Raw genomic sequence first — 18,475 nt, forward strand, 5'->3', positions numbered from 1 at the left:
CATAACATTCAGCCTTCCTTCCTAATTTCTAGTTCCTGGGAGATGGAACCCAGGTCTCTTCATTAGGAAACCAGGCATAATATTTCTCTCTCCCATCCTCCACCACAAACACTTATTAAGTATCTACTCTGCTATGTGCTAGGTACTTTAAAAATAAATAGTATCTTATTTGGTCCTCACAACAGCCCTGGGAGATAGGCGCTATCATTTATTCTTGTTTTATAATAGAGGAAACCGAGGCAAGCACAAGTTAAGTGATTTGTCCAGGCTCACAGTTATTGGACTTTATCTCTGGGTTCCTAGAGTCTTAGAGTTATCCCTTCTGGGAGGTGGGTAGGGAAAGCTCTTGCAAGGCGGGTAAAGGGAGAGAGGGGACAACTCTGGTTCCTAAACCAGATTTTTTCTTTACTGGTTCTCAGTCACCCATGCCAAGAGCTCCTGTGTCTTCAGTCAGTTGGGGATATAGAGGAGGGGATGCCCTTGCCTGAGCCGGCCGCCAGGGGGAGGCAGGAGGGGGCGCCTTTTGACAGCAGGAGGCCGGGGGAGCGGGAGAGGGAGGAGGGACGGAGGTAGCCGGGAGCGGGGATCAGAAATCGGGAGCCAGAGCATAGCGTGCCCGACCCCGCTGCCCGAGCAGCTAGAGTCGGAGCGCGGGCCAGGCGGGCCAGGGTTGGGGGTATAGTCCATGTAGCGGTGTGCAGCGCTTGCCAGGCTCCGGGAAGCACGCGGAGGCGAGGCAAGGCGAGGCACTGCACAGCAAAGCAAGTCAAGGCGAGCCACTGTGGCCGCTCCCGGACACTGACCGCCAGGTGAGCTGCCCGCCCAGCCCGGACCACGCGCCTCTCGCTGCTGCCCTCTCCCTCTCTTCTCGCATTGGCCTCTAGTACTGGGGCGCTTCCCGCTCTGGGTATTGGGGAGCGTGTGTGCGTGTGTGTGTGTGTGTGTGTGTGTGTGTGTGTGTGTGTGTGTGTGTATGTGTGTGACAGTGAATGTATATGTGTAAGGCAGGGAGTGAGTGTGTATGTGTCCTTGCGTGCGGTGCACTGCTGAGTGGGTGTGTCACCTTGGGTTCCCCAGAGTTTGGGTCCCTGCGATGTTGCTTCGGGGCTTGGGGAAACGAACGAGTATGCGTGCGCTCTTGTGTTCTTGTGCGTGCGTCTATGCCACTGTGGGTGTCCATTCTTTTATCTTTTTTGTCCCGGGCCCCCAGGTTCCTGGAGTTCATCAGTGCCTATGCTGTGCGCCTCCTCTCCAGAGCTTTAACTTTCAATCAAGCTCAGTCAGGCTCGGCCAGTCTGGCGCAATTTGCTGTTCTCCAGTTCCCGGGCAGGGTCTCCTTACTCACTGGAGCCCTGGCCGGGAGAGGGGATGGGCCTCAAACCGCCGGGTGGAGGCTGGAGCAGACCCTGCCCACCCAGTCCTCGCTTCCCGCCCGCCCCACTCCAAAGGCGTCCCTGCGTGCAGGGGATGGGGCCGCCTTTTCTCCTGGCTTGAGGAGAGTTGTGCTGAATTTAGGTATAAGCTAACCAAGCTTCACTCTAGGGCCTCCACGATATGAGGGGGCCTCTTAAAAAAAAAAAGACGCAACCAAAAAAAAACCTGACTTCCAAAAAGCCTCTTTTGCAAGTGTGTGTTAGTTTCAGCTAAGTCGTACAGTCAGATTTCTGTGATGTTCTGGATCTCTTTTCACTGTGCGTTCCAACTCTGATGAGCTCTCCAAAGTTTGTTTCAAAATACCTGCCCTCCTTGTGCCCTGTTTAAGAATTGGCTCAGGGGAAGAACTACTTTTGTCTTCAAACAGCTTAACAGTTTATTTTATTTTGTTTTAACAGTTTATTTTTAAAATAAAAGTTTAGTTTTTTTTAAAAAATGGAATTCTGTAGATCTGGAACCCCTATGAGTGAAGTAATCAGTTTGGGTTTTCAGGAATGTTTTTTAGTAAATGAACCTCAGTTGCCTCATTTGTAAAAGGAAGGCGTTGGATTAGATTTGTAAGGTCTGCAATACCTATAATTATTTGTGACTTCTGTTTCTCAACTTAATTGCCTCAGATGATGTGGTGGGCATGTGGTTTTTTATTTAGGTGGGTTTTATTTTGACTGAATGGAGAGCACAACAACCATATACAGTGGTCCTCAATATAGTATGTACATGCATAAGAAATCTTCTGATATTATTTCGTTTTTCTGAACCCCTCAAAAATTTCAACTCACATACTGAAATTAATCAGTGAGAAGTAGGCAGGAAACCAGAATCCCCCTGAATGGACTGCTACAAAAGAGGCCCCTGGTATAAAGGGATTAGGACTGGGGTTCTTAACCTTTTTGTGTCATGGATCCCTTTGGCAGTTTAGTGAATGACCCCTTCCCATTCCAGGAATAGAAATGCTAAATTTCAGTTAGGAGTTAGTGAAAATAAAAGTGTAATTTTTCCCACCCAAGTTCACAGACTCCCTGAAATCTATTCATGGTAAAGAACCACTGGTTTAGGGATAAGGCTTAGTTTATGAGAGTCCATCTCTCTACTCTGTGGCTTTGCATAGGTTGTTTGAGATGCCCAGAACTCCCTACCTCCTCTTTTCCAGCTCTTTCAACCTCTAGATCCTGACAAGGCTGATCCTTAAAAAGCACCTCCTTTAGGAAGCATTTCCTCCTGAATCTCTTTTGTTAGTGTCTCCTCTCCCCTCCACTTCCTCTATCACTATGTACTTTTTTTTCTTGTATATACTATGTGTATTTATCTGTAAATTTATGTTGTCCCCAAGTAGAATGTAAGCTACTTGAAAAAAGAGACCATCTTACTCTTGTGGTATGTACCTCTAGTACAATTCTGGGCAATTAATTCTTGTGCATTAGTTGATTGATTGACATAAGACGCCTTTCCCTCAGAAAATCAAAACATTGAATGTTTGTGATTGTCAAAACATGGGCTAAATGTCATCAGTATACAAAAAAAGCAAAGGCTAAAAATGCCCATTTCAAAGATACAATCCAATTGGGAAGAGGTGGTTCAGTGAATGGAGTACCAGGTCAGGAATCAGGCCTTGAATTAATCTTCCTGAATTCAAATCCAGCCTCAGACACTACTGGGTGACCCTGGGCAAGTCATTTCACCCTGTTTGTTTTAGTTTCTTCATCTGTCAAATGAACCAGAGAAGGAAATGGCAAACCACTTCAGTATCTTTGCCAAGAAAACCCCAAATGGGGTCACAAAGAGTCCAAAATGCCTGAAACAACTGGACAACAACACTCAAGAAGTTAACTGATGATAAATAGAAGGAAATTTGTTCATTTGACAGTGATTTATTACTATGTACAGTCCAGGCTGGGCATTAGATAAGACACAAATTTTAGGTAAAAGTTAGTTTTGTTCTCATGAAGCTTATAGTCTAGCAGGGAGAATAAGACAAATGAAAATAATAACACTATATGATAAAATCAGAATGAAGCAAAACAAAAGTGAGTATCTTATAAGGTCTAGAGGAGGACACTGAAGGGAAGAGGGAAAGTCAGGTTCAGTAAGTAAAGAAGGGGAGGGAGCATATATGTTAATTGCATGACAGCTAAAATAAAAAGTGATATAGGAATTCAGAGGAGAGGGGTAATCATTTTGGGTTAGCCTCATAAAAGAAAGAATGAATATTCAAGGATAGAGAATTTTGAGTTGAGTCTTGATGAAGGAAAGAGGAAGGAAGGAGTTACAGAGGTGGAACAAAGTTTCAAAGCTAGAAATTGTAAAACATGTGTAGAAGGTAGTGAAAAGATCTGGCTGGCTAGAATGGAGGGTTCATATTAGGGTAAGAAGGTTGCAGAGGTAGTCTGGGGCCAGATTGTGAAAATTCTTAGATGTCAGACTTATGAGTTTATCCAGTAGCTGATGGGGAATGAAAGTTTGTGATCAGTGGAGTAACAAGAACAAAGTGATATTTGAGGAAAATTTACCTGGAGGCATATTGAATGGATTTGATTGGGGAGAGTCTGTAGATTAGGACACAAATTAGGAGACTATTTCAATAATCTAGGCAAGGGACAATAAGATTGTAGAATAAAGTGCTAGCAGGCTCAGTGGATAGAGTGCCAGACCTGAAGTTAGGAAGACTCACATTTCTTAGTTCAAATCTGGCCTCAGACACTTACTAACTGTGTGAACCTGGGCAAGTCACATAAATCTATTAGCTTTAGTTTTACAAAATGAGCTGGGAATTGCAAACCACTGCAGTAACTTTGAAAAACAAAAACAAAACCCAAACAAACCCAAATAGGGTCATATGAAGAGTTGGGCATGACTGGAACAACTCAATAATAGCCAAGTACCAGCAGTAGGGAAAAGAAAGCAAGAACCTATGGTAGTAGTCTCTCGGTAACCGAGGATGACGATTGTCTTTGTGCGTTTTTGTGCAAAAAGACACTTATGGGTGAAGGAGATTTAAGTGGAAAAGTCATTGCACAGAGACAGTCCCACTCTCTCGGCGTTGGAAGCCTGGGTCCAGTGGCACGAAAAGTCGTTACATCTGGAGACTTCCTCAGCTGCAATGGATGGCTCTGTTGTCTTTTGTGCTCCAACACGCCCTAAGCACTCCACAGTGCCTTGCTGCATCGCCATCTCAGCCGTTGAACCTTCTTGTTGGTTTCTTCCGCCTGTTCCGCCGAAACAGTCTTCACATGCTGGGTGAGCAAAGCCCTAGTTCACCAGGGGTCCACGACGACCCAATGCCTACCCTCACAAGGTTTAGTCGGGCTGTCGAAGCCGTTGCCCGGGGTGTGGCCGCTGCCGCATGCTAGCAGCTACTAGGAGCCACAAGTGAGAGCTGGGTGTCAGGTGAGGGTCAGAGGCTGGAGAGCTGCCCTAGGAGAGCACGACGAGCCCTCCATACCAAAGATATTACTCCTCCCTGAGCACCCCATACACCCCAAAACAACTGGGCTTGTCTGGGATTTGAACCCGGGACCTCTCACACCCAAAGTGAGAATCATACCCCTAGACCAACGAGCCAGGAGGGTAAGAACCTATGAGATATTACAAAAAAGGATGACTTGGTGTCCAACTCTTTCTATCTCACCTCTCTTCCATCTCCTATTTCCTTCTTTTCCTACCATACCTGACTCTGAGGTGTTGTGCTTATGGAAACTTCCTTTTAGATTTTAAAAGGATGTTAGAAATCAGTTAATCCAGCCTCTTTATTTTATGTTGATGAAGAAACTCACTCAGAGAAATTACGGGACAAACTCAGGATCACATGTAGGAAGTGGCAATTACAGGATTTGAACTCAGGTCCTTTGGCTCTAAATTCAGTGCTATAAACAGCCATGTAGTTTTATGAATAGAGATAGAGAAATCAAGAATAGGAGCAGATCATAAATCATAAATCTATGTAATTATTTTGATTAGCTTAGTCATGTTGGGTTTGAGGGTGGCAAGGAGATATCTAAATGGAAATATTTGAGCCATTTAAAGGTGTGGTAATGAAGCTTAAGATAGTGGTTGACTGTTGAGATAGTGAGTTATTTGTGATTCATTTGGACTGATAGTTTCATATGAGAATAGTTCAACTTTCCCAAAGAGAATAATGAGAGAAGACACAAAGGGGAGGATCAGCTGACCACCTCCTGAACTTTTTGTCTTTGTATCTTATCACTCCTTGTTTTTATCTGTGGTCCTCTTCTCTCCCTTTTCTGTGATTTTACATATATGTAAAAGGAAAACCTTTGCTTGAAAATATTTAATGTCCTTCTGGTGAAAACAAACCCTGTTATTTTTTGCATCTTTTGCTTAGAGTCTCAAAATACCTTGATCTGTCCACTAGAAGAGAAGTAGCATCTCTTTGAGTACAGGCTGTAGGCACAATGGCCAAATAGGCTCTCTTTTCTTTTTAAGGTGCCCTCCTCCCTGCCTTTTGGTTTTGTCTCTTGTTCAAAACCTTGGATTCCTCCCTTAGTTCTATCCTTGATTCTTTCCTTTGTTCTTTCTTCATTCCCTCTCAGCAATCTCCTCTACCCCTGTGGCTACTACTTTTATGTAGATGATACCCCATAGCTGTATCTTTAGCCCTACATTTTCTTCTGAGCTTCAGTTCCTCTTCTCTGCTTGAATATTGGACATTGCCACCTGGATGATCCAGTGATGTTTTGACATTGAAGATTGAACTTATGGTTTCTCCTAAAATTGCTCTTCCTTTTGTCTTCAGGGTTCATGGCAATGGTACCACCATTTACCTAATCTTTCATTTTCATTACCTTCTGTTTCCTCTTCTCTCAATCTCTCACAATACTTATGTCCTATAAGTTACTATATTTTGCCAATTCTATCTTTGTCTCATCTCATACCAATAATTATTCTCACCAATATAGTTCTTCATTACCACCCACCTGGACTATTGCAATAGCCTTCCAAAAAGTCCTTTACATACACTTTCTCACTTATTGAATTCTTTAGTCATACTACTGCTAGATTAGTTTTCTTTATATATAGTTTTGGCTCGTCTGCTAAAATTTTGTCAGTAATTCTTTACTGTCTTTGCAGTAAATTCAAATTACTTTGCTTGGCATCCATAGCTCTTCCTAATCTGTCACTACCCTCCCTACTCAGCCTTCTCACATAACTCCCTTTCATAACTTCATAATTTCTCTTCAGAATCCCTGGGCCTTGCTATTGACCCTGGAGCTGCACCTTAAAGAATGATCTAGCTCTGTTTGATTGAGCCAACCCAGATTATTCTTTGCCCTCTTGAATTCTTACCCATCCAATAAAATCCAATGAATATAATTTATTCTCTGAAGCCTTCACTGATTCCCCCCCCCCTTTTATAAAAAACTCTTTCACTTGGATTTCTTAAGTAGTGTCTGGGGCAGAAAAAGGTCATTACCAACTGGAAATTTCATGGCAGAGACGGTACCTGAGTTGGGTTTTAAAGGTTGCCATGGAATTCAGGAGTGAGGAGTAGGAAGGGGTAAGGTTGAAAGAAAAGGTTCTAATCATAGGAGCACTATGAGCAAAGGAAGCAAGAAATCACAGGGCATATATAGGGTTGGCAAGTAATATAGTGTGGTGGAGTACAATTTACCTGGGAAAAAGTAATGATAATCCTGAAGGTCAAATGAGGAAATATTTATAAAGTCCATTGTAAACTGTAAAGTGTCATTCTCATATGAATTTTGCAAGAATTTTATACAGATTTCTAATCAGTCAGTGGTAATAGGAGATAAAACTAGCAAGGGAAAATGGTAGCAGATTATGGACTTTAACGAAAATGATATACTCTTAGGAGTTATTATAAAGTATAAAGTGTATGTAAAGAATGACAAAGTAGGTCAAAAGGTGAAGATTGGGGGAAAGGGTATTCTAGGCATGAGAAAAGTAGATGTGGTACAGGGAAGTATTGTGATGGAGCAGAAGAAACAGTGGGTTTAGAGTGAGAAGATGAGTTTGAAATCCACCTGTGATTCTTAGTACTTACATGATCTTGAGTAAATAATTTAATTTCTCTATGCCTCAGGTTTTTTTACCTGTGAAATGGGGATAATGATAGAATGTATTAAGCGCTTACTACATACACTGTGCTACAATCCAGGAATACAAATAGAAGAAAAAAGCAAGGGAGTTCCTAATGTCAATGAGTTCATATTATAATTCAGGGAAATAACACAATTTGGGAAAATTTAGCTTCAGGGAAGAGAAGTCACAGTGGTCTTTAAGATTCTGTGTTAGGGCAAGTGGCAAGGCTTGGAATACTTAGGGTGTAATATGGGGCAGAGGAGGTCTTAGAGGATGAAGGGATCATGTACTCTTCTGGTGGGTGGTATTTAAAGTGCTTTATGAAAAATAAAGCAGTATATATGTTAGATAGGAGGATTATCCTTAATAAGTGAGCAAAAGCATTAACGATGACAAAGTATAGGGGATGTTTGGGGAAGAACTGTTTTGAACGAGTAGAATCATCCCCTTCTTTGTGGAGTGAATCATTCACTGCTTTTACTCCAGGCTAAAAAGTTAACTTATGCTTTGGGTGATGTCAGAGAGCATAAACACGAGAAAATGTGGAATTCTGGGGGATGTACATTGTTGCATCTTATCCTCTATCATCAAAACCATCAACGCTTAGTTGAACTTACTTTCCAGATTTTAAGTATATTTTTCAGAATATAAATGAACCCCAATTTGTATACCTTCTCCCTCCTCCCAACCTCCTTCACCTTAAAGTCCATGCTCCTGGAGTTGTCCGGAGATTTTCCAAATTGCTTTTTCAGCTACCTAAGAAGGTCTGAGAGATCTAGGACTTCTCTTTTTGTCAAAAGCACCTCTACTTTGCCACAGATCAAGGTTCTGTGGTGCTAGTGAATCTGCAAAAGTATGCTTGAACCAGCTTGACCCAGATCACAAGTCTAACATTTAAATTTTCAATATGAACATTTAAACCTTGGAACTCATTAAAAAAGAGCCAGGCCTAGAGATGGGAGGGCTTGGGTTCAAATCTAGCCTCAGACACTTCCTAGCTATGTGATCCCGTTCAAGTCCCTTAACCCCTATTGCCTAGCCCTTATCACTCTTCTGCCTTGGAACCAATACACAGTATTGATTCCAAGATGGAAGGTAAGGGTTTAAAAAAAGTTACAAATCAGGGCTTGATTTATTATTTTGTTGATTATCTAGACATAAGGAAGTCTGAATAATGCATATTAAACTTAAAGGTATGTCATGCTTACATTCCTCCTCCCCTCCCCCCAGAGAGATGACTTAAACATTTACCAGCATAACCATGTGAGTACCTGTCTTCATGTAGCCTATATTGGTATCATATCGTGTTATACTGATGTCAGTCTCATCATCTTGGACCCGTGTTCAGTCCTGACTCAGAAACTTGCTAGCTGTGTGATCCTTGGAAAGTTTTTTTTGTTTTTTATTTTATTTCTTACTTTTCTAAATCTTAGTTTTCTCATCCCCAAAAAGCAGTTGATGATACTTGGACTCTCTACCTGGAGGAGTTGTTGTGGGTAAAGGACTTTAAACATCTGACAGCATGATATGAAATGTGAGTTGGCATCATTATTCTTTCTGTAGAAGCCAGTCCCTCCACTAGAATACGGAGAAAGATCTGTGGTTTCCTCCTCCTGGGCCACTTCTTGCACCAGCACAGATGGTAATATGGCTCACAGAGGTTCCTTGGCTTGCAGGGGGTCTGGGATGGGAAGTATCGAGGCTAGATTCGAAGCCAGGTGTTTCTGACTCTAGACCCAGACACTGTCTGTTCACTGTCATAGCACACTGCCTCTTCCCCCTCTTCGCCAATCAACCGAATGATAAGAATGTCTAGCTCACTCCATGCCTTTCCTTTCTCCCAGGAGGCACCTTAGAAACAGAATCCAGGAGCACATTTTCTTTAGCATTTGCCTTGAATAAATGGTGCCTCATAGTAGGAGAGTAGCTTTTTACTGTTGTGTTTGGGCAGCTGAAAGGTATTTTGTCTGTGAATGACACATTTTTGGGGTACCACCTTGGCATCTTTAGTAGGGTCTTACCTGATGCCCTCTTCTCATGGGCATGGCTCTTCTGGACAGTTGTCAGGCTCAGCACTGTGTATATCTTGTCTCGGAAGGGTGTCATTCAGCCAACAGGCCTTTGGCACCAGTGTGCATTGCTGGCTACAGTTCAGTTCTGTACTGGCTGCCTGCCTGCATGCTTGGGGGCCTGGTCATCTCTTAGGACAGATGTAATGAGTGATTAACAAGAGCTCCATCTAATCTGCTGCCAGGGAAAAGGAAGGGCCAGTAGTGGGCTCCCTACGGGTTGTGACCTGTTCCAGGTGGGTTTGGAATGTACCCAGGGTAGGATGGGGATTAAGACATAAAAGGAGAAGGGAAATGAAATGTTAACCCTTTAGACTATGCCTCTTTTTGAACTCTGGCAGTAAAATAACTATGGTATTATCTCTCTGTATCTGCATCAGCCCCAGGAGGAAAGTAGAATTTTTGTCTTTGAGTTATGGCAAGGCTAACTGGCATGTGATTATGGTTGGAAAAAAATGCCATTTCCTTTATTTTTCCATTTTCTTGGAATCCCACTAACCTCTGTTGTTTAGCAGAAGGAGGAGCAAGACTGAATGAGAGCCTTTATTTCAAAGGAAAGATGATAAGCAAGATTCACAGCAATGAGTTTATCTGTTTCCTTCCTGGAAGCTTTCAGATGGCATTGAACAAGTTATAATGTGATCGACATCATTATTCTTTTCCTGAATGTCAGTGCCTGGGTTTATGCCATTTGGGACTGTTATATTTCAAAAGGACATTAATCGAGTTTTCTGAGCTCATCATTTCTGACCCCATCTATAGCTGCTCTTCCCTGGTCCCTTTCCTTAACATGGTTATCTCCCCTACACTTGCAGTTCTAAATCCTCCAAATATATTCTAATTTAATGTAACTGGAGCTGTTTTACAAAAGCAGCATAAAAGATGGCAGAGGACAAGCTTCTTTCTTAAGGGCTGGTCTCCCTTGTGATCATAGGTTTAGATCTGAAAGGGATCTTGGGGGCCCTCTAGCTCACATTCCACACTCCCCTCTCCTTACTTAACAGATGAGGAATTGACTTTCCCAGGTCACCCAGATAGCAAGCATCAGAGGCATCATTCAAACAACTACAAAGCTAGGACTTTTCCCTGCCTCACCTTTGCTAATATTGGAGCTTTTAATGCCCTAACTTTATGTGCCTTTTCTGCTTTGACTTTTGAGATCTAATTATTTTTCCCACCTAGCTGACTACGTACCTGTCTTGCTGACTCTTACTCTTAAGATTTTCAGTTCTCTCTTCAGTAGAATATAGTTTCCTGCCCCTTACTTGAACTTCTGGCTTCTAGACCTATGGCTTTACATTGGACCCCGACAAATACCTGGTCTCTTCTGTTCTTGGCCTCTTGTCTGACCAGGCTTGTACACTGCTACACGTTCCTTGGCACAGCAGTTACATAGAGACTTTTTTTTTTTAATCGCTTGGAGGAGAGAACATTTGTGTATGAGGAATCATAAAGTTTCTGGATTGGAAGGGACCTCATGGGTGCTCTGGTTCATCCCATATTTTAGAAGCATGAATTTACTCTACATCTTCTTCCACAAGTGGTCATTCAGCCTTTGTTTAAAGACCTCCCAGTGACAGTGAACTCACTATCTCCAGAGGCAATAGCACATTCCATTTCTGGACTGCATTAGGGGTCAGAACGTTTTTCATTATTTTAAGTGGAATCTACTTCTCTGTAATTCCTGTTCACTGATTGTAGTTCTGCCCTTTGAGCACAAGAAGCTGGAGTTCAATACCTTAAGAGTTGAGGATTTCTGCCTCTTTTATAAGATAGAGGAGGCACATAAGTGCATATGAACTGCTAAGATCCTTTCCACCTAGATTTGATTTCCATTTTTCAGGACATAAATGCAAAGGTCCTGGTGGTCCTGGTGGCTTGCTTGACTATTTGAAGGTCTGTTTCACAATCTATTTATTATATGTTTTATATATTATATTATTTATATTTTATATATAACATATATGTATATGTATATATATGTATAGGTTCTTCCTAAGAGCAAGTGAATTCATGAGGTAATTGGTGATCTAAGGATAAAATAGTTCTTTAATGTATTAAAAAAGTTAGTGACTGCTTCTTATGAAAAGGGTTAGGGTGACAGTCTTAGAATGGGTTCAGAATGGAGAAGTCAGCTGGGTGTGAAGAACTTTTGGCATCCTAAACCCCGAATCAGAAAGATTGAAGTTTAAATCTGCCTTCAACACTTACTAGCTATGTGATCCATGGCAAATCATTTGACTTCTCTGAGCCTCCTCGGCTTCTTTATCAATAAAATGGGTTTAATAAAAGCACATCTCACTTGGTTATTGTGAGGATCAAATGACCTTTTCAAAGCTGCAAGTGCTATTTTGATGCTAGCTATTATTATAATTGTTATTGTTAAAAAATGAAAGAAGGGCTTAACAAAATTTGTAGGGATAGGGACCTGGGCCTGTAATTCCAGGTAAGGGAAATTCTGGAGGGAGGACATTCTTTCTATCCATTCTGGTTAACATCTTTTCTGCAATTTATAATTTCAGGGAGCTGCACCTTTGAGAAATCAGGTAGCTTGCTGGCGTTACAGAGCTAGTCAGATTCATGTTAGATTTGAATCCAGGTCTTCCAGGCTCCAAAGTCAGTTCCCTCTGCACTAAATAAAACTGTCTCTTCTCTAGAGATCTTTAAAAATGGGATCAGATCAATATTATTCCACTCAAATGTGGGAATAGATTGTCTTCTTGGAATTCAAGGGAATGGGTGAGAGGACTTTTTTTGATTTTGTCTGTCAATGAATGACAGCAATGTATAGTATCTCCCTTTCCTCCAAGATGCCTTGATTTGTCATCCAGGTGCTCAGGCTGAGCCTCTTTGGCCCAGGATCATGTCTTGGCCCCTCTGTGGAGTCTATTGGGATAAGTCCCAGAATGGTGGTTTTGGTGGTATGGACCACTGCCCACACAAAATAAACTGGAGTACTCTGAAGTCATTCTATCCACAGGCCACCTCTGTTTGCACGAAATTCTCTTGTAACTGGGAACTACAAACTTTGAAGACTCTTTCAGCCTTCATGGTCTGATTGATTACTATGGTCTGATGGAGCCAAGGTCTCTATTAGCTTCTATTGGGTATTCTTCCTTAGTGATATTTATGCTGAGAAATGAAGTTGACTTGCTGCTTTCAGTTTCCTCTTCCTTGATCCTGGGTACCCATCTATATGCTCCCCTTCACATTTGAAGCAAGGAACACTTGGTGACCCAGTTTAGTGGGTATCAGTGGAGTAGTGGGATACACCATTTAGGTTAACTGTGGCAGTGTTAGTCCACTGAGAGGGACGGCAGACTACTGGATAGAATTCTGGGTTTAGAGAGAGGAAGCACTGGTTTTGAATCTTGACTCAGAAACTGACTCGCTTTTTTACCAGGGACAACTCAAAGTATTTAAACTGTATAAGCCTCAGTTTCAATAACTGCAAAATAGGTACACAATCCCTATCTTACAGAGTTGTGTGAAGATGAAATCAAATAATGTACCTAAGTTGCTTTCTTTTACAAATATAAACTGCCACTTTTAGATCAGAATACTATATATACCTATTTTTTGCAAATAATTACCAGTGTTTTTACTCAAAAAAATTGTTTTTTTAGATACCCTTTCTCCACCCCCCAAAACACACTCTCAGTCTTCCCTAGTTATAATAAAATAAAATTAAACATTTTATTTATTAGTGTTGAAATCCTCTCCCCTGACCCCTTTTTTAAAACTTTCTTACAAAGGAGAGTTCAAGTTCAAGAAGCTGGGGCCAGGAGGACTGGGACATGGTGGAAGAGTGGAAAGAATGTATTTTCAGAAGGGAAAATAAATATTGTTTAAACTTATTTTATTAAAATAAAAGGCACCAATAAAACTTTTTTTTTAAAAATAGTGAGTTAAATGTTTCAACATCTATCTAAATTAGTTTAATGTGCTTCAGTTTTCCTCTAGCTGAGGGGTTCTTAATCTTTTTTTGTGACATGAATTCCTTTGTTAGAGTTTGCTAGAGTCTATGGACCCCTTCCCAGAATAATTTTAAAAAACTGAAAGAAATGCTAAAATTGAGTTAGAGGATGGTTAAAATAAAAATGTAATTTTCCCCTCATTCAAGTTCATATCACCTATCCTCCCCCCACCCCAACCCAGTCTACGGATTCCTAAGAAGTCCTGCTGTAATCCAATCCATATTTGAAGCATGAATTGAATCTCTATATTCCTCAACCTGAGACCATCCAGCTAAGCAGCCTCATTTTCATGGTTCTCTTTGGGAATTTATATCATTCATTCACTCATTTAGTAAATATTAACTACCTACTATGTTATAGTCAATATAAGATTTCACAGTCATCTCTGGCCTCCTTTCTAGTATCTAAGAACATATCCTCTGTAGAAAAAAGTCCTTTTGTATAACTCATTAAACTGTCTCCCACTAAATATGTCCAGAGATTATTGCTTGCAGTCAGGGCTAGAATGATGGTTATTAAAATTTGTCAGTGGGGGTGGGTGGTGGGTGGGTTAATTGGAAGGCAGTCCTTTTTCTTCCCAGGGTCACTAACTCACACTTACTCCTGAATAATTCCATTTGGCTAATGGCCCTGTGGTCATAGGAGGCACTTGGTAAATATTTGCTTAGTAACTGAATCAGTGGGCACATAGCTCTTGACCTGCCTGGCATACTGAGGGTTAGTGCAGCTCATCTGCTCTCGGCTTTTGGGATTCAAAGGGTGGGAATGCACTGCGCTCTCCATAAGTAAGACTGATGTTTTCAAAGGCTATTCTGACATTGGAGTTCTTGGTTTTCCTGTATTTATTGGCCAGACCTCCCATCTTGGGCAGACTGTGCTCATATTGTTTGTAGTAGTGATGGCATGGAACCATATGTACTCTGGGCTGTGGTCTGGCAACATATGAATGTAGCTAGACATTAACCTTTGGCTGAGGAGTTTCAATTCAATTCAGCAGTCGTTTGTTAAATGTTTACCATTGTGTTAGATACGTGAGAGTGATATAAAGTTTAAATAAGAGTCTTCTCTGCTTTGATAGAGATTATAATTTATCAGGGGGCTAGGAAACACACACAAACAAACTATGTATCAGAGCATGTGTGGAAATAATGATATTCTTTCCTTTTTCTGCTATCCCTTTGAAAGAGATGGTAGAAAAGTAGAGGAAGGGCCATAGGCAATGAACTATAGAGAACATGGTGCCGGTAGAAGATTGAATTTCCCAGTATGCTATGGGCTGAAGGCATATGGCAGAAGGAAACTGAGTGAGTGCTGTTGAAAAGAGACTTCTAAGAGATGGTAATGAGAGGAGCCAGAGCCTGAACACAGCAGGTGACAGATGTCAGCTGAAATATAAGCAGGCAAAAGTGCCCAAAGTGGACCTGGAACTTGAAGACCAAGCTAAAAGGAAGGAAAGCAAGAGCTACAGAATAGGTGAGGATAGCAGGAGTGAGATTCTAAATCTAGAAGTGTGTCAGTAACTGTGGCAAAGGCTGGGACCTAGAATTAAAGACATCTGACACTGAACTACCCTGGGACCTGTCCAGCAGTCTCCCAAACTATTGGGACTGCTCTTAGATCAGTTTTTTTAGACTTTCCTTTGGCAATCTGGTACAGCCTTTGGACCCCTTCTGACAATATTATTTTTCCATGCATAAAATAAAGTACATAGGATTACAAAGGAAACCTATTATATAGAAATTTAGTTATAGAATATTTTAAAAACAAGTCTGTGCACTTTAGGTTGAGAAGTTTTGCCTTAGATCTCCCAAATTGGTGTTGTGACTTTTCAGACTGAAACTTAGAGGAATAGGGAAATGAAAAATCCAACTTAGCTGGAAGCAAGTTCTATTTAATGTTTTTTAAAAAAAATTATTTATTTATTGTACTTAGCCTTTCCTTCTTTTCTCCACACTGTAGAAGGTTTTTCATATTGGTTTTTTTTTTAAACCCTTACCTTCTGTTTTAGAACCTGTGTTCTTAGAATACTGTGAATTGGTTCTAAGATAGAAGAGTGGTAAGGGCTAGGCAATGGGGGTCAAGTGACTTGCCCAGGATCACACAACGAGGAAGTGTCTGAGGCCAGATTTGAACCCAGGACTTCCCATCTCTGGGTCTGGCTCTCAATCCACTGAGCCACCCAGCTGCCCCCTTTCATATTGTTTTGATAAAAGTTTTGGGAAATAATCCCTTTTGCATTCATAACTGTCCTGTATAAAGATGCTATGCTTAAATGAGGATTGGAAGCCTTAAATTGCTATGAGAGTAGATTCTAATACTTATAAAAGAGAATAAAAACATGTTAGATCCTGATTATTCTAGAGAGATAACCTGGGAGGAGGAAAGAGCCTTAGAAGGATTGTCAAGAACATGTTTAATTATTAATGAGTATTCAATACTGAATTTGGGTCTTTACCAGTCCAAAGTTCCAGCACTATATAACAGCTGACAATTCTTATACAAAAGTAATACATGATTAATGCATTTGAGATACCTTTTGAGAACTTAGGATGGAAATGTCAGTCATCTGCTGGAGGGTCAGGGATGGCTTCATGTGGGAGTTGGCATTTGAGTTAGGCTTTTAAAATCTTTTAGTTTCTTCTCAGTGGTTTTCACTTTCTATTTCTGCTACCCTATTCAAGTCACTCAGCATCTCTTATTTGGACAATTGTAATATTTTCTCTACCTTTCCTTTCTCTTTATCCCAAATTCTGAAAATCAACATCTCTAATATACTATTGTTTCTATGTCTTTATCTTTTCAAGGGCTCTGAATCCTCTAGAAGATTCCTTAGCCTAATAGTCAAGGCATACTAGATTCTGGTCTTACAAGCCATAATCAATTGAGCACTGGACCAGGAGCCAGACAACCTCACCTGACTTCAGAAACTACCTAGCTGCGTGAGTTTAGACAAGTAATTTAGCCTCTCTGGTTCTTAACTTCCTTAGTGATAAAATGAAGGGGTTGAACTAGATGGCTCCAAGGTCTATTACAGTAGGATGCTGGATTTGGAGTTAGAGGACCTTTTCAAATCCTGCCTCTGCCATTCACTACCAATGTGATCTTGGCAAACTGCTTAACCACTCCAAACATCATTTTCTTATTATTATTTTATTCTTATTTTTTATTTATTTAGAATAGAATTATATTATAGAATAGAATAGAATAGAATTTTTCTGGGGGTACATCATTCATGATTTTTCCCATCCCTCTTCCCTCCTCCCTCTCAGAGCTGACAAGCAATTCCACTGAGTTATACATGTATCACTGTTCAAAACCTATTTCCATGTTATTCATATTTGCAATAAAGTGATCTATTAACATCAAAACCCTAATCACATCCCTATCGAACTAGCAGATGGCTATGTCTCTCCTTTAACTTTAAAGTTTTACTTTAAAGTTTAGTCATTTCTACTGAAAAAATAATATCAATTTCTGATATTGAACCATTTGGCATTGTCAAAGATTTTGGTAGCTGTGACTGTAGCACCTATATTGTGAATCTTGAAATTTCTCAGACTTATGAATGTTAAAAGATTCTCAGACTCTACCTTAGAACATTTGGTTAAGACCATTCCCCATTTTAAACAATGAAGCTACTTAGATCTAAAATGTGAGAACTCTACTTGGATCAGAAATGGGAGGACCTCTACTCCACCTGTACTTAAGACTGCTTTAGGGGAGAAAACTCCTTGCTGAACAATGAGAAATGCTTACACCCATACTTAAGCCATGCCTATTTTTAGAATTAATATAAAGGGGTGCTAAGTACCTATTAAAGGTCAGGCAACTTGTAAACTTGCCAGGACAAAAAGGTGAGAAACTTGCTCAAAGATTCCAATCTACTCAGGTGTGGATTACTAAAAGGATTAATCGACTCAGGTGTGAATTCAGAATGGGCTGTCGTTTGTAAAATGTCTACAGTGATTGGTAGATGGAAGAACTTAGGGGAGGTAACATAGGAGAAAACTCCCTATATAAGAAAAAGGAGAGACTGTTGAAAAGAGCCCTTGAGAGACAGGCTCTAAGAGAGTCAGAAGAATCTCTCTGGAGAAGGATGGCTGGCTGGCTGAACTGGTGTCTATATTCTTGCTTGGACAGATCTTGTGGTGAGTGATTAAGGACTGATTGATTTTTCTCTTAGGGCTTAGGCCTGGGTTGGCCAGGACTGGCCAGGGCCAGCTTATCCCTTTCTCATTATTCCCCCTTTTCTCTCTTTCTCTCTTTCTTTAATTCCTCATTGTATTATTGATTAAATTCTCTATAAAACCCAGTTGACTTGGGTATATTCATAATTGGGAATATTTCCCTGGCGACCACCTTACATATTGATTTAAAAACAAGACACTAGTGAAACCATAATTTCTGCGGTCACAATTTACTCATCCACTCTTATATCTACTACAATTTAAGTCTTCCACTATTTTAACTCTTGCAGTTTATGTCTCCCACTCTTTTAAATGTCACAATAGAACAATTGTCAGTTTATACCTCTCCAGAGATTGTTTCATAGGAAGTAGCTAAGAAAGAACAATGATGTGGGCAGTCAATTAGAAGGTAAAGAGACTTGAGTTGAGAAGATATCTTAGGAAACTATTGAAATATGTTGACAAATAAATATTAAATAAATATAAATATTAAATGCTTGCTATGTGCTATAAGCCAAACCAAGTTATTTATTATGAACAGTAGTTTCATTACCCGAGTGAAAACAAGTGGCAATGACATCTTTTAAAAGGGTGGTGGCAAAAGTAATAAAGAGGAGGGTATGGATGTAAAAGATTGTTGAGGTAGAAGCAACCCTTGGAAAGTGGTTGTCTATAACAAATGAAATAGAAGGATGAATCAAAGAATAAGATGTCCACCTTAGGTAGCAAAATATATAGTAATTCTATTGTC

The 18,475-nt window shown here is 40.6% G+C and overlaps 1 protein-coding gene across 1 annotated transcript in view; it reads left to right on the top strand.

Annotated features, from left to right (window-relative positions):
• Positions 1-546: 546 nt before the first annotated feature.
• The window catches only part of THSD4 (thrombospondin type 1 domain containing 4), a 995,684-nt gene continuing 977,755 nt past the window's right edge, over positions 547-18,475 (top strand). The window contains exon 1 of the mRNA XM_007479653.3: positions 547-809. The gene's annotated coding sequence lies outside the window, so the exon portion shown is untranslated. The remainder of the gene's footprint in view (positions 810-18,475) is intronic.

Source organism: Monodelphis domestica, chromosome 1 (assembly GCF_027887165.1).
Source record: "Monodelphis domestica isolate mMonDom1 chromosome 1, mMonDom1.pri, whole genome shotgun sequence".
NCBI lineage: Eukaryota > Metazoa > Chordata > Mammalia > Didelphimorphia > Didelphidae > Monodelphis > Monodelphis domestica.